Raw genomic sequence first — 13,037 nt, forward strand, 5'->3', positions numbered from 1 at the left:
TACCAAAAATGGCCCACTTGGAGGTCCTGATACCATGGCACGACTCACTAGAGCAGTTGTGTCGCGGCTACCTATTTAAAGTTTGAGAATCCTTCTTGGAATTTATAATCGTATCCCTTCTTGAAATTATAATCCTTATATAATTTTGTATAGAAAAAGGTCCATTCGGCCTATCAACTATCTGAAGTCTAATTTTCCTCCCCAATCTATAAAACTAGATGTTGTCTCTCCTCCTTCGACTTTTAAAACTAGCCGTGATGGGTATATCAGATTGCTTTCATAGTTCAGTAGATAAAATGGACTTCTACTCTAGCCTCGTTTTGCTCCATCCGATCCACAACTTGTTCATGGTGTCTCTGCACAAAATGCGCCAGCCCCGCCCACCAGCCTTAACTCTGGTGGCTCCCTGCCACCGGATCCACATCCACCCCCCACCCCCATGCTAACCTATTTTCGCTGGGGTATCGCCACGACTCCCTCACCCTTGCCCTATCCAACTGGCTTCCTCCACCGTCGGTCGATGGTGCCCCGCCACCCCTGCCGCTGCCACCGTTAGTTTGGTCTTCCACCCTAAATTTTTCTTCTAAGCCCGCTGGAGTTAGAGAAGAAAGGTCACCAACCCCAAACCTAAACCAAGCCAATCAGATGACAAGAGCTTGAGTCGATACGCTGAATGGACACCCAAAAAATCCAGTGTTGGATTGCTCCAAAACAACCTAGTGTCTTTTACCATTTCTCATGACATTGGGTAACATTTGCTTCTTGTAGTTTGTTAAGCAAAAAAAAGGCAATAGTATATGTAAGCATGCTAGTTTCACATACTGAGCACAAACACAGCTGCTTGGACGAGTTCGAAACAAGCTCACATGGAATTAATGTTTGTTTTATTTGTTTGGTTCCAGTGGATGGCATGGGCACATTGCAAACTGTTTTTTTAGAAACATCACTACTGGAATCACAGGATTTGCCTAGTGCCGCAGGCACTAGGCAAAGGCCCAGAAACACTAGGCAAACAGTTTGCCTAGTGTCACACTAGGCAAACAAGGGTCGGCAGAGGCGGACTAGGCAAAGAGCACTTTGCCGAGTGTCAAACCTCGGACACTCGGCAAAGTGTTTGCCTAGTGTCAAGGACACCACTCGGCAAAAGTATTCCACTGACGGTGGAAATCGTAACGGACGTTTTGCCTAGTGTTGGAGGCCTGACACTCGGCAAAGTATGCAAGGTTTGCCTAGTGCCAGGCGTCCGACACTAGGCAAATATGTCAAGCTTTGCCTAGTGTCAGGCCGCCTACACTAGGTAAATATGCCAATTTTTGTCTAGTGTCAGGCCTCCGACACTAGGCAAACTGCCTACTTTGCCTAGTGTCAGTTTCCTTACACTAGGCAAAGCCTGTTCCATGTGTGCCACGTGTGGCCCCTTTGCCTAGTGTCAGACCCCTGACACTAGGCAAAGTAACCAGAAGCTGATTTTTTTTTATTATTCCATTTGCGACACAAATATAAATCATATTCAAACACCACAAATATATCACATGAATCATAAATAAGAACCACATGTTCACATATATCACATGTTCATACCAAAAGTACAAATGTGCCACAAGTTCACAAGTTCATAAGTGCACAACCAAATTTCTTAACAAAGTTCACAACAAGCTGATCACGACGATTGTCAAGGGTGAAGAGGCCCGTGGTTTGATGCTCCAGGCGACCCTTCCACTTGATTCGGCTCAAGCTGTGGTGCCGGCGACGCTCCAATCTGTGAAGCCGGTGACCCTTCCACTTGATTCGGCTCAAGCTGTGGTGCCGGCGACGCTCCAATCTGTGAAGCCGGCGACCCTCCAATTTGATTCGATGCCACGCTCGATTGATGCTGAAAAAAATGAAAAGGATACCGTCAATAAAAAATTTCGACAGAACCTCCCCTGCACAGAGAGGTTTCCAAACCCTGTAAGAAAACAAACGGCACGATGACCGTCAAGAACATACATATCAATACACCGCCACCAACACCACCACCACCCGAACACCACAACTGCCACCACCACACCACAACAACAACCGCCGTCACCACCAACACCATATTGTATGTTTGAGATTGCATATTTTTTCTAGTGTGCCCTATGTCAGGTTGGAACATAATAAGTAATATATTGGTACTCACAGGAGTAGCTGCTTGAGGAAGTGGCAAGACTAGGCTAGCTGGCATGGTCCGCCCCATAGCGGCGCCAAGAGTGGACACGAACCCCACCAGCTCCTCTATCCTCTGTCGTTGGGCCTCCCGCTCTTCCACCGCCCTCGCTTCCATCTCCTCGCGAAGCCTCCTTTCTTCTAGCAGTTGGGCCTACAACATTTGACCCCCAATGTTAAAGTAAGGCAAAGGTATGTAAAAATCAATAAGCAACGAATAAAACAGAAATTACCTGGAGTTCGTTGACAAGGTGCGAAGCAGTGGCTGGCCGTGGACGTATGGTCGGGCTTGCGCTCGTGCTCCGTGCTCGGATCTAGGAGAGGGTGGGAGTAGAGGACGTGTCGATGACACCATCACCCATCCAATACCGCCCATACTTCTTGCCACCTCCCACCCTCATGACGATCTCTCCGTCAAAGTCATGGGCGCTCGGATCGTACTCTAGCCCATGGACCGCCCTTGCCATCTCAGTATACTGACTGAGACGGCTATGGATGGTCGCGTTGCTGTATGCCAAAGGAGGGTCATCCGGGTTGTAGGAGACGTCGGATTTCGCCTTGCCCTTGTGAGCCATGGCATATGCCATGAACTGGGTAACCGGCTGCCCACCATGCGACGATGACTGCGAGAAAAACAGCAAGATGATTAGAAATCATGCAACATACAACGTTATAATAAAAAAATGGATTCTCGTACCCAAGTTTGCGCGTATCCATTGAGGCTGCGGTTGCCTTGATGGTGTGGTACACCTATCATCTGTAAACGGCGCTCCCGACAAGCTTTGTGCTGGGCAATCCATTCGGGGTCCAACCACTTGTCCACCATCATCTCCCAGCATCGGGGATCCCCGGAGCACCAGCACGGAACCACCTACAAGCCATGAAGTATATGACATATAAGAAGTTAAATTAAAGCTATCAGCACTACATTATTAATGTTCAAATACATTTACCTTCATGAACTCTTCCTTGGTCAGTGCCATATCTCTTGCTTCTTTCTTCATGACCTTCGTTGCAAGGTAGGACCCGTGGTATGTTATGATGGCCTGGACGCGTGCCTCGTAATGCAGCTGCTTCACGAGTCTTTTACATGCTTTGGTTAGCACCACATCCGCCGTGTCCTCAAAGCCTTCCTGAAGTCTGAAGAAATCCTGCATATACACATAAAGTATTCATTCATTATTTCAAAAAATGTCCAATGAATGCAATGTATTGAACAATGTAGTGCGAGGAAGACTTACCCATAGCTCAGCCTTCACTCGCTTTGCCTTATTGGGGAATGTCCCGCCAAGCAGATCTGTAGCATCGGGGGCGTTGGCGTAGTGGGCAAACGTGTAGGGCGGCTCCTCTCTCCCGGCGAACTGGACCAAGCCAGGGAAGTGTTCCTTGACCAGAAGGCCAAGGATGCCACTGACCTTGCGTGTGTGACATCCTGCAGACTCTACAACCGTCTAGCCCCTGCACAAGTTATTAAGAATAATAGTTAGCTTCTAGTGTGATTTTTAAACATATCATTTGAAGTAGTGAAAACATGTTAATTTACTTACGTTTCTCCATCGGGTGCAATCTTTGGGCGTCTGTAAGAAGGTATCGGCCACGTAGGGAGGCTCGCGGGACCTCGCAAGTACACACTCGGCGTACCAGAGGAAGACGAACCCGTTGCTGCCTCCTCCTCGACCTCCTCCTCCTCCCCATCCTCGTCCTCCACCCACTCGTCCTCCTCCTGCGGCAGCGGCAACTGCTCCTCCTGCGACCGCCTCCTGCGACCGGTGCTGCTCCTCCTCCTCCTCCTCTGCGACGGCATCGATAGGTCCTCATCTGCAGTGGTGTCTACCGGGCGTGTTCTTTGGTAGATCGAGCTGACCCTCCTATTTTGACACCTGCCCGCCATCTTTGATCAATCACCTGCAATCAAAAACAAAAAAAACAGTGTTGTATTAGAAATAACATAATTACATAAAGGCAAAAGGAACAAACTAAAATTACAAAATAACATATTATTACATGTATTAAAAATAATCTTCATGATCGGGATTAGCTGGATCATAAGTCTCATCATCACTATCAATCATGTCGAAATACTCGACACTATCCGAAGGGGGGATGTTGTCAACATTATCTTGGCCTAACTGTAATCGGTTAAGCATTTGTAAGTCCTTCTCATTTAGCACCTCGTCTCCAGCGTTGCCTGCATCAACCCATTCATTGTCTACTTCCATTCCAATCGCTTCGGTTAAGTCTATCTCAAACCTTCCTTCCAACCCCTCTTCTTGGAAGAATTCTCCATCATATGTGTTTGGGTTAAATGTATAATCTTCATCGTTTGGCAAAGGTAGTTTATCGTGTGGCGATACCTTGTGCACAATATCCCAACCATTAAGATTCTCTTTGTCTTGGCATGCGTATGGGAGATAATAAACCTGTGTGGCCTATTGGGCCACAACATAGACATCGTCTCCTGGTAAGACGGAATCTTGTCGAATTTCAACTACCCCAAGACTAGCCCAAGTCCGTCTCGTTACTGCAGGATCAAACCAATGGCATTTGAATATAATAGGATTAAGAGGCCTGCAACCATGAAAGCTGAGTTCGTATATTTCTTCAAGTCTTCCATAATACTCGACCTTATCTTGGTCGGCCGTAAAAACTCCAGTACTTGTGATTTTTCGATTGGGCTGACTCTACTCGTAGCTTGATGTGCGAAAGCGATATCCATTCACGTCATAACTGGTAAATGACTTCACCTTATAAGCAAAGCCATTGGCAACCTGTCTCAACTCGGCCGTCATGGACGCATCGGTTTGGCCCTGCAAGCTCGAGCAAGATAGATCGTTTTATATTTCACATGTACAAGCAACTTAGAATGTGAAAGTACAAGATAAATTGGATGGTACCTTCTTTTTGAACCAAGAAATGAAGTTGAGGCTCCCATTTCCAGCACCCTATCTAAGAAGGGTATCCCATTCCGGAGGGGTAGGTTCCCTTTGTCAATGCCAGGTTTGACGACAAAATTCCCTATAGCAACAAGACAAAAAGGGGTTGGCCAATGAGTGATGACGTTATGAATCAAGTTCGTTGAGAACTTACCCCAAGTATGGCTCGACTTCGTCATGGTTGATCAACACATACAGCATGATACTACGCCACTCTTCATGTTGCAACACTTTGGTGGTCGATGCACTTGCGCTTCCGAGTTGCCCTCGAAAAAGGCTGAGGTTTGATTCATTTTCCCCAGCATTGTAATGAGGGGGAGGATTATGGATGCTAGGAAGGTTTTCAGCGTAGTATGTTGTTGTGAAGTTTGACACCTCCTCCAGAAAGGATGCCTCTGCAATGGAAGCCTCAATTCTGGCTTTATTTCTACATTTTTTTCGAAGAACCTTTAGACATCTCTCGATTGGATAGCACTAATGAAACTGCACGGGCCCCATCATTTGTGCCTCATTCGAGAGGTGCAAAATCAAATGCTGCATCGGCAAGAAGAAGCCAGGGGGAAAGATCTTCTCCAACCTACAGAGTAACAAAGGTGCCGCTCTCTCCAAGTCATCAATCACGGTTTGAGATAACTCCTTGGCACATAGTTGGTGGAAGAAATAGCTCAACTCTGCCAACACTAGCCAGACATTCTCAGGGACAAAGCCTCGAACCATAGCTGGAAGAAGCCTCTCAATCCATATGTGGTAGTCATGACTCTTCATCCCTAGGACTCGCAGAGTAGATAAGTTCACTCCCCTCCTCGGATTCGCTGCATATCCATCAGGGAACATTAACCTCTGGATCCATTCAAGTACTTTTCTCCTTTGGTCTCTGCTCAAGACGAAATCAGCCTTAGGCCTTATCCATTTCTTGCCGCCTCTAGGAGGACGCATATGTTGATTTGGTCTATCACATAATGCTGCTAGGTCGACTCTAGCCTTAGGGTTGTCTTTGGACTTATCAGGAATGTCCATGAGTGTAGCCCAAAGTGCCTCAGCGACATTCTTTTTAGTGTGCATTACATCAATGGTATGTGGCAAGAGAAGATCATTAAAATAGGGGAGCCTTGTCAAGCCCGACTTATGTGTCCACATATGTTGCTCACCATATCCCACAAAACCACCTCCTTCGTTGGCCACGAGAGCATATATCTGAGCATGAACCTCGGCACCAGTCATCATGTGTGGTGGAGGATTTGTCTCTATGACACCTTTTGTGAAGTTCTTTATGTCTTGTCTAAAAGGATGGTCCATAGGGAGGAATTGACGATGTTTGTCGAATGACGAATACTTGCCACCCTTCTGCAACCAAATGAACCTCAGAGCTGCCTTGCATACTGCGCATGGGAACTTCCCATGAACGCACCACGCACTGAATATCCCATATGCCAAGAAGTCATGCATGGAGTACTGGTACCAAACACGCATTTTGAAGTTTCTCTTTGTAGCCCGATCGTATGTCCATACCCCATCCTCCCAAGCAAGGATCAATTCATCAATAAGAGGCTCCATGTACACACCCATGTTATTCCCCGGATGTCCAGGAATTATCAATGACAAAAAGATGTTCTATCATTGAAGGAGGACACCAGGGCGGAGATTGAGGGGGATAACGAAGATGGGCCAACAAGTGTACGGAGCAGACATCTGACCATAAGGATTGAACCCATCTGTTGCCAGCGCAACACGTACATTACGAGCCTCTTCAGCTTTGTCATTATGAATGCGATCAAAGTGGGTCCATGCTTTACCATCGGAGGGATGTACCATCTTGTCTGGATTGTATCGTTTGCTCTCTTTGTGCCATCTCATCTGTTTCGCGGATTCCTCGGTCACATATAGACGTTGCATCCTCGGTAAGAACGAAAGGTACCGAAGGACTTTCAACGGGATAGAAAGCTGCCTCTTCTGGCCATCACCAGAGTCAACCTCAAGGTACCTGGAGGATTCACACTTTGGACAGTATTTTGCATCCTTGTGATCTTTCCTAAATAGGACACACCCCTTCAGACAAGCATCTATCTGGTCATACGGCATTTTAAGTGCACGAAGCACTTTTTGAACCCCATTACACGTCTAATGGCATCTAGTTGAGAAACCGTTGTCCTATCGTGCAGGGGTTTCTGTGCTGACTCCATCATGTCGTAGAATGCCTTTGTTGTTGCATCCATCTCCTCCAACCTACGTCCTTCAACATACTGTGCTTCGTGAAAGTCATCTAACATGTCCGCTACCCCCGCATCAACATCGAAACCCTCCAGACGTGGTCTCACTACCTCCTCTCTCATATGATGGCCTTCACCATGGTGGACCCACCGGGTATAGTTCGGCGTGAACCCATTATTCACTAGATGTTTACCCACATTCACCTTGTTTTGCTTTTTTCTGTTTGCACATTTGCTGCAGGGACACAAAGCTTTAATAGGTCTGCCACCAGCCTCGCCAAAAGCTGACTCCAAGAACTCATCCATTTTGCACATCCATTCTTTGGTGAAATCAACCTTGCTTCTGTGGCCCGTGTACATCCACTCACGGTCATCCATCCTCTAACATATGTATCAGCGAGTAATATAAGCATCAATTGCATCTACACGGTGTTCCTACCATCTAATAGGTGAGGATAGGTCCTAATCCCACCCGCGGATGCGTAGATGAGATTAGTTTTCATGATCTACTCCTATCTAAGAATGAATTTCGGCAGCACCTACCCGTTGTTCTCCAAATACATGTCCTGACAAGGAGAGTGTATCCGGAGAACAACAGGGAGGTGATACTGAAACTCTATCTCAGATAGGAGCAGACCATGAAAACTAATCCATCTACGCAGCCGCGGGCTGTCCAAAAAAACGTGGACAATTCGAAACACATATGGTTATCGATATGCAAAGATTTACATACCTCCAACCGTATGTATTTTGAACGGGAGACGCCTAACTGGGCTTCGCCACCTACAACCATGATACGGAAAGAGGGGTTATACCTAAGGTGGCGGTGGAGTCAGGCTAGCGGGGCCGTGGAGGGTCAGTGCAGTGGCGAGGCGACGCGGTGCAGGCAGACCGACATCGGTGAGGAAGACGATCGGGGTCGCCTCTGCTCCTTTCTCACCTTCTTTTTCCTGCAAATAAAAACAAAACGAATTAAGACGTCTAAAAATTTCGGCAGCACCTCCCCTGTACGGTGAGATTCTCAAAACCTGCAATGAACCAACGGCACGATGGCCGCTAAACACATATATATCAAGGGAAGCAATTACATCTACTAACACAACAACAACTAGTACTAACACAATCACCGCCAACATCATCATTTATCCATCCTATGCATATTTGTACCACTACTTCTCGTACACCATGTATCGAATACAAAAGTGGTCGACGAACCTCGTGCGTGCTAGTCGTCGATCAAAGAGACGGCGCGATGTCGGACGGGGCTGCAGGCCAGCAGGAGGCGCACCGGAACAAGGCGCTAGCTTATGGGGCGGGGCACCAGAGCAAGACGTCGGTGGACGGAATGTCAAGCAGGGCACCGGCGGACGGGAGCAGATCGATGGGGCTTCCTCTTCTCTCCACCTTCCTCCTCTCTCTTTGTTCCCTCCTCCTCCCTCTCTACTGCTGCTCACCTTCTCCCTGGGGCCAGCCATGGGGTGGCACAGGACCAGCCAGGGGACGGCGCTGGGGGCCGGCCAGGGGCCGCCCGGCGGCCGTGCCTTTCCTTGGCAAGCAGGGCCGGGCTAGGGGCCGCGGCACCTTGCTGCCGGACCGGCTGCGCGGGGGGCCCGGGACGGCGTAGGGGCCTGGCCACGGGCCGCCCGGCGGCCAAAGCCTTCCCGCCGAGCAGGCCGGGCTGGGGGCGCCGGCGGCCGTGCGGCAGCGCCCTGGCGGACCGGCCGGGTGAGGGCCCCCGCGCGCGGCGGATAGCAATGGAGGGCGGGCGCGGCTGTCGGAATGGAGGGCGGGCGGGGCGCCCCAGCTGCCGGGTAGGCGGCGGGCGGGCGGCTTTCGGCGGCGGGCGGGCGGGCGAAATTTTTTTTGCTGAAAGAGCTCGCGCGCTCTGGGCCTGGGGTTCGGGTTCGGGTGAAAGGATAAGTTAAGTGTTGAATATCCTGCTTTGCCTAGTGTCCAGGATCTAACACTAGGCAAAAAAAAATTCAACTGCAAAATTTATTTGTAAAAATAGAGTAAATACCTGGCACACCTCACTGCTGGGTTTCTTCGAAGTGTCTCCGGTAGTACCGGTTGTAAGTACCGGTACTTTCGGTCTTCACAAAACAGTGGAAAAATGACCTAGCGGTACTACCGTTGTTTGATCGGTAGTACCGGCTGACATCCGGTAGTTCGTACCCAGTGTTTTTTGCTCAAAACTGACCTACCGGTAGTACCGGTCGTCTACCGATAGTACCGGCTGTACATCGGTACTACAGGTCTTCGCAACTGAGCCAGTTTTTGACTTACCGGTAGTACCAGTACTCTACCGGTAGTACCGGTACTCTACCGGTAGTACCGGCGTGAACGGTAGTACCGGAAGTTCATCGGTACTACAGGTCTTCACAGTTGTGCTGGTTTTTGGCCTAGCGGTAGTACCGGTCTTCTACCGGTAGTACCGACCAGGTCAAGTAGTACCGGTCTTCTACTGATTTGTCTAATGTCCTAGATCTGACACTGGGCAAATATGAATGTTTTTGAACTATGAATTTTTTTTAAAAATAAAAAAACACTCAAACAATATAAACTGAAAATTAACTTTGCCGAGTGTCGATAACCCAACACTAGGCAAACACTATAAAAAATAAGTTTGCCTAGTGTCTTCCATGAGACACTAGGCAAAGAGGCCAGTTTGCCTAGTGTCTAGCTGGCATACTAGGCAAACTTATTTATTTTTTTCAATTTTGGTCTTCAAACTTTTTATCGAGCCTCCCTACATAAAATGAGACTACATGTTGAAAGTTGGCACAATTTTATGAAATTTTGCTATATTTCTTTAGTTTATTTAATTTCTTTGAATTTTTTCGACAAATGCAAATTTGAACTGCAAGTGTGTCGAATAATGGCAATTCATGAATGCAAAAATGATATTTATGTTAGTAAGTGTTAGTTGAGGCCGTATCCAGAAACAGACCAAAAATTTCACACATCTTCACGTCGAGACATGACCACGAACTTGCGAGCAAATAGTTTTTAAATTCTATTAAATGAAAACGGAGTCTGAAATTCATGAAACTTGTCGACAAGTCAAGATATCGCATGCGGGTGCTATGATAAAAATTTAAAAAGATTTCGAGCACATTATCACGTATGATGCTTAGAAACCCTAACATCGTCACGTATGGACATTTCTGGATACGGCCTCAACTAACACTTATTAACATGAATATCATTTTTGCATCCATGAATTGCCATTATTCGTCACACTTGCAGTTTAAATTTGCATTTGTCGAAAAAATTCAAAGAAATTAAATAAACTAAAGAAATATAGCAAAATTTCATAAAATTGTGCCAACTTTCAACATGTTGGTCAAGGTATAGTAGGAAAGCTACAGAAAAAATTGGAAGCTAAAATCAAAAAAAGAAAAAATATTTTGCCTAGTGTCTCTGTAAGACACTAGGCAAACTGGTCAGTTTGCCTAGTGTCGTCCGGAGACGCTAGGCAAAGTTCTAATTTTGCCGAGTGTTAACGGAAGACACTCGGCAAAATGGTAACGGCGGTTGCCCACCGACAGCCTTTGCCGAGTGTGATGGTATGCCTAGTATTGACACAAGGCAAAATGGTTATTTACCGAGTGGATTTCTTTACCTAATGTCGACACTCGGCAAATCGTTATTTTGCCTAGTGCCTTTATTTTGCCGAGTGCTCCAGGGTCTAACACTCGGCAAACAAGCTCTTTGCCTAGTGTCCGACGATTGACACTAGGCAAACTATTAAACACTAGGCAAATCTCGGTTTTCCAGTAGTGCATATTGCAAACTGTTGGGAATTAGGTTTCAATCTTGCACACGTTTTTGCGTCGAACTCTCTCTGGGAGTTGGAATTTGAGTCAGGAATCAACTCTGGGCCGAGGATAATTTTAGTCAGGCGATCAACTGTGGGCCGATAGATTGGGCCGGTTGCTGAGACGCTGATGCCAGTCATCAGCTATGGACGAGGGACGAACGAGCTGAGCCCATTACTCGACTAGTCGTCTTCTCCAACTCCAATCTGTCAATCCCCCAGTCCAAATCCTCCGCCGACCACTCCACAAGTGCTCCATGCCGCCGCCGCCTGACCTGGCCGACGACGCCATCTCCGAGATCCTGCTCCGCCTCCCGCCGGACGAGTCCCAGTGGCTCTTCCTCGCCGCCCTTGTCTGCAAGCCATGGCTCCGCACCCTCTCTGACCCCGCCTTCCTCAGCCGGTACCGCGACTTCCACGGTGCCCCTCCTCTCCTCAGCCTCGTCGATGGGGAGGCAACAATCGAAGCATGCGAGGATCCCTGCTTCGTCCCCAGTTCCCCACGACAGCAGTGCCCGCCTTCTCTATTCCGGAGTCCGACGACGCCCCCTTTGCAAGGACCCAAGACTACCGCCACGGCCGCGTCCTCCTCAGGATGTTTGGAAACCAGAGGTATTACCTTGTCTGTGACCCCGTCACTGGCGACCGCCATCGTGTGCCCGAGCCAGAAAGCTGGTGTATCTCCCACAGGTCGGCCGCGGTGTTCTGTGTTGCCGCTGGCTGTGATCACGTCGACTGCCACGGTGGCCCCTTCTGTTTGGTCCTCATGCTCACCGACTACACGAGTCTTATTCCTACCATGTCGGCGGCCATGTACTCGCCGGAGATAGGCGCGTAGAGGGCTCCAGCCACGCTGGACAATGTTCCTGATGTGGCCTACAGCCGTGGTCCCCTCATTGGAGACGAAATCTACTTCGCACATGGAAAGACTGCTACAATTCTCAAGTATGACTGGGCCAACAATTTACTATCTGTGGTTAAGCCCCAGCCACCAGCAATGCACAGCGGCTTTGCGCTCATGGTGATGGAGGATGATTCTCTGGGCCTTGCTGGCATTGAGGATTCCACACTTCATCTTTGGTCGAGAAGAGTGAGTTTAGAGGGAATTGCTGAATGGGTACAATGCAGAGTCATTGATCTGGAGAAAAAGATGCCTGACTTCGCATCAGTGGTTGGCTTCGCAGAGGGCGTGGGCATCATCTTCGTCAGCACAGGTGTTGGATTGTTCATGATGGGGCTCAAGTCAGGGCGAGTGAAGAAGGTTAGCGAGCTCGGGGAATTCTCGAGCGCCGTACCCTACATGAGCTTCTACACTCCTGGTATTGTACTAACCCTCTCTAATCCTTTGGCCTTCCTTGTCTTTGCAGCTTCAATATATTTGCTTAGTTGATTCTGGCTTGTGAATGGACTACTAAATGCAATTTAAGCAGAGCAAACAGAATATATGGCACTGAAAAACCAAACCTAATTTTTACCATGTCGATCGCTAAGAGGAAGTTGTGTCACTACTTCGAGTCGCATCCAGTGATGGTCGTAACGTCCTTCCCTCTCGGCGAGGTCGTCCAAAACCAGGATGCTACAGGAAGAATCACGAAGTTGGCACTCGAGCTGATGGGTCAAGGCATTTTATATGCCCCCGGACGGCCATCAAGTCCCAAGCGTTGGCTGATTTCGTTGTAGAGTGGACCGAGATTAAAATGCCGCCAGCAGTTGTCGACCAAGAGCACTGGACAATGTACTTCGATGGATCGCTGATGAAGAAAGGCACCGGCGCGGGGCTGGTCTTCGTTTCACCCCTCAGGGTACGCATGAGGTACATGGTTCGTATCCATTTCCCCTCCTCCAACAATGTGGCCGAGTATGAGGCACTCATCAATGGCCTATGCA

The 13,037-nt window shown here is 48.3% G+C and overlaps 2 pseudogenes; one reads left to right on the top strand and one right to left on the bottom strand.

Moving 5' to 3' along the window:
* Window positions 1-1,595: 1,595 nt before the first annotated feature.
* Window positions 1,596-3,994, bottom strand: LOC136543242 (uncharacterized; annotated as a pseudogene).
* Window positions 3,995-11,392: 7,398 nt separating this feature from the next.
* LOC136545071 (uncharacterized) lies at window positions 11,393-12,114 on the top strand (annotated as a pseudogene).
* The last annotated feature ends 923 nt before the right edge of the window (window positions 12,115-13,037 follow it).

The sequence above is a fragment of the Miscanthus floridulus genome, chromosome 3, assembly GCF_019320115.1.
Source record: "Miscanthus floridulus cultivar M001 chromosome 3, ASM1932011v1, whole genome shotgun sequence".
Taxonomy (NCBI): Eukaryota; Viridiplantae; Streptophyta; class Magnoliopsida; order Poales; family Poaceae; genus Miscanthus; species Miscanthus floridulus.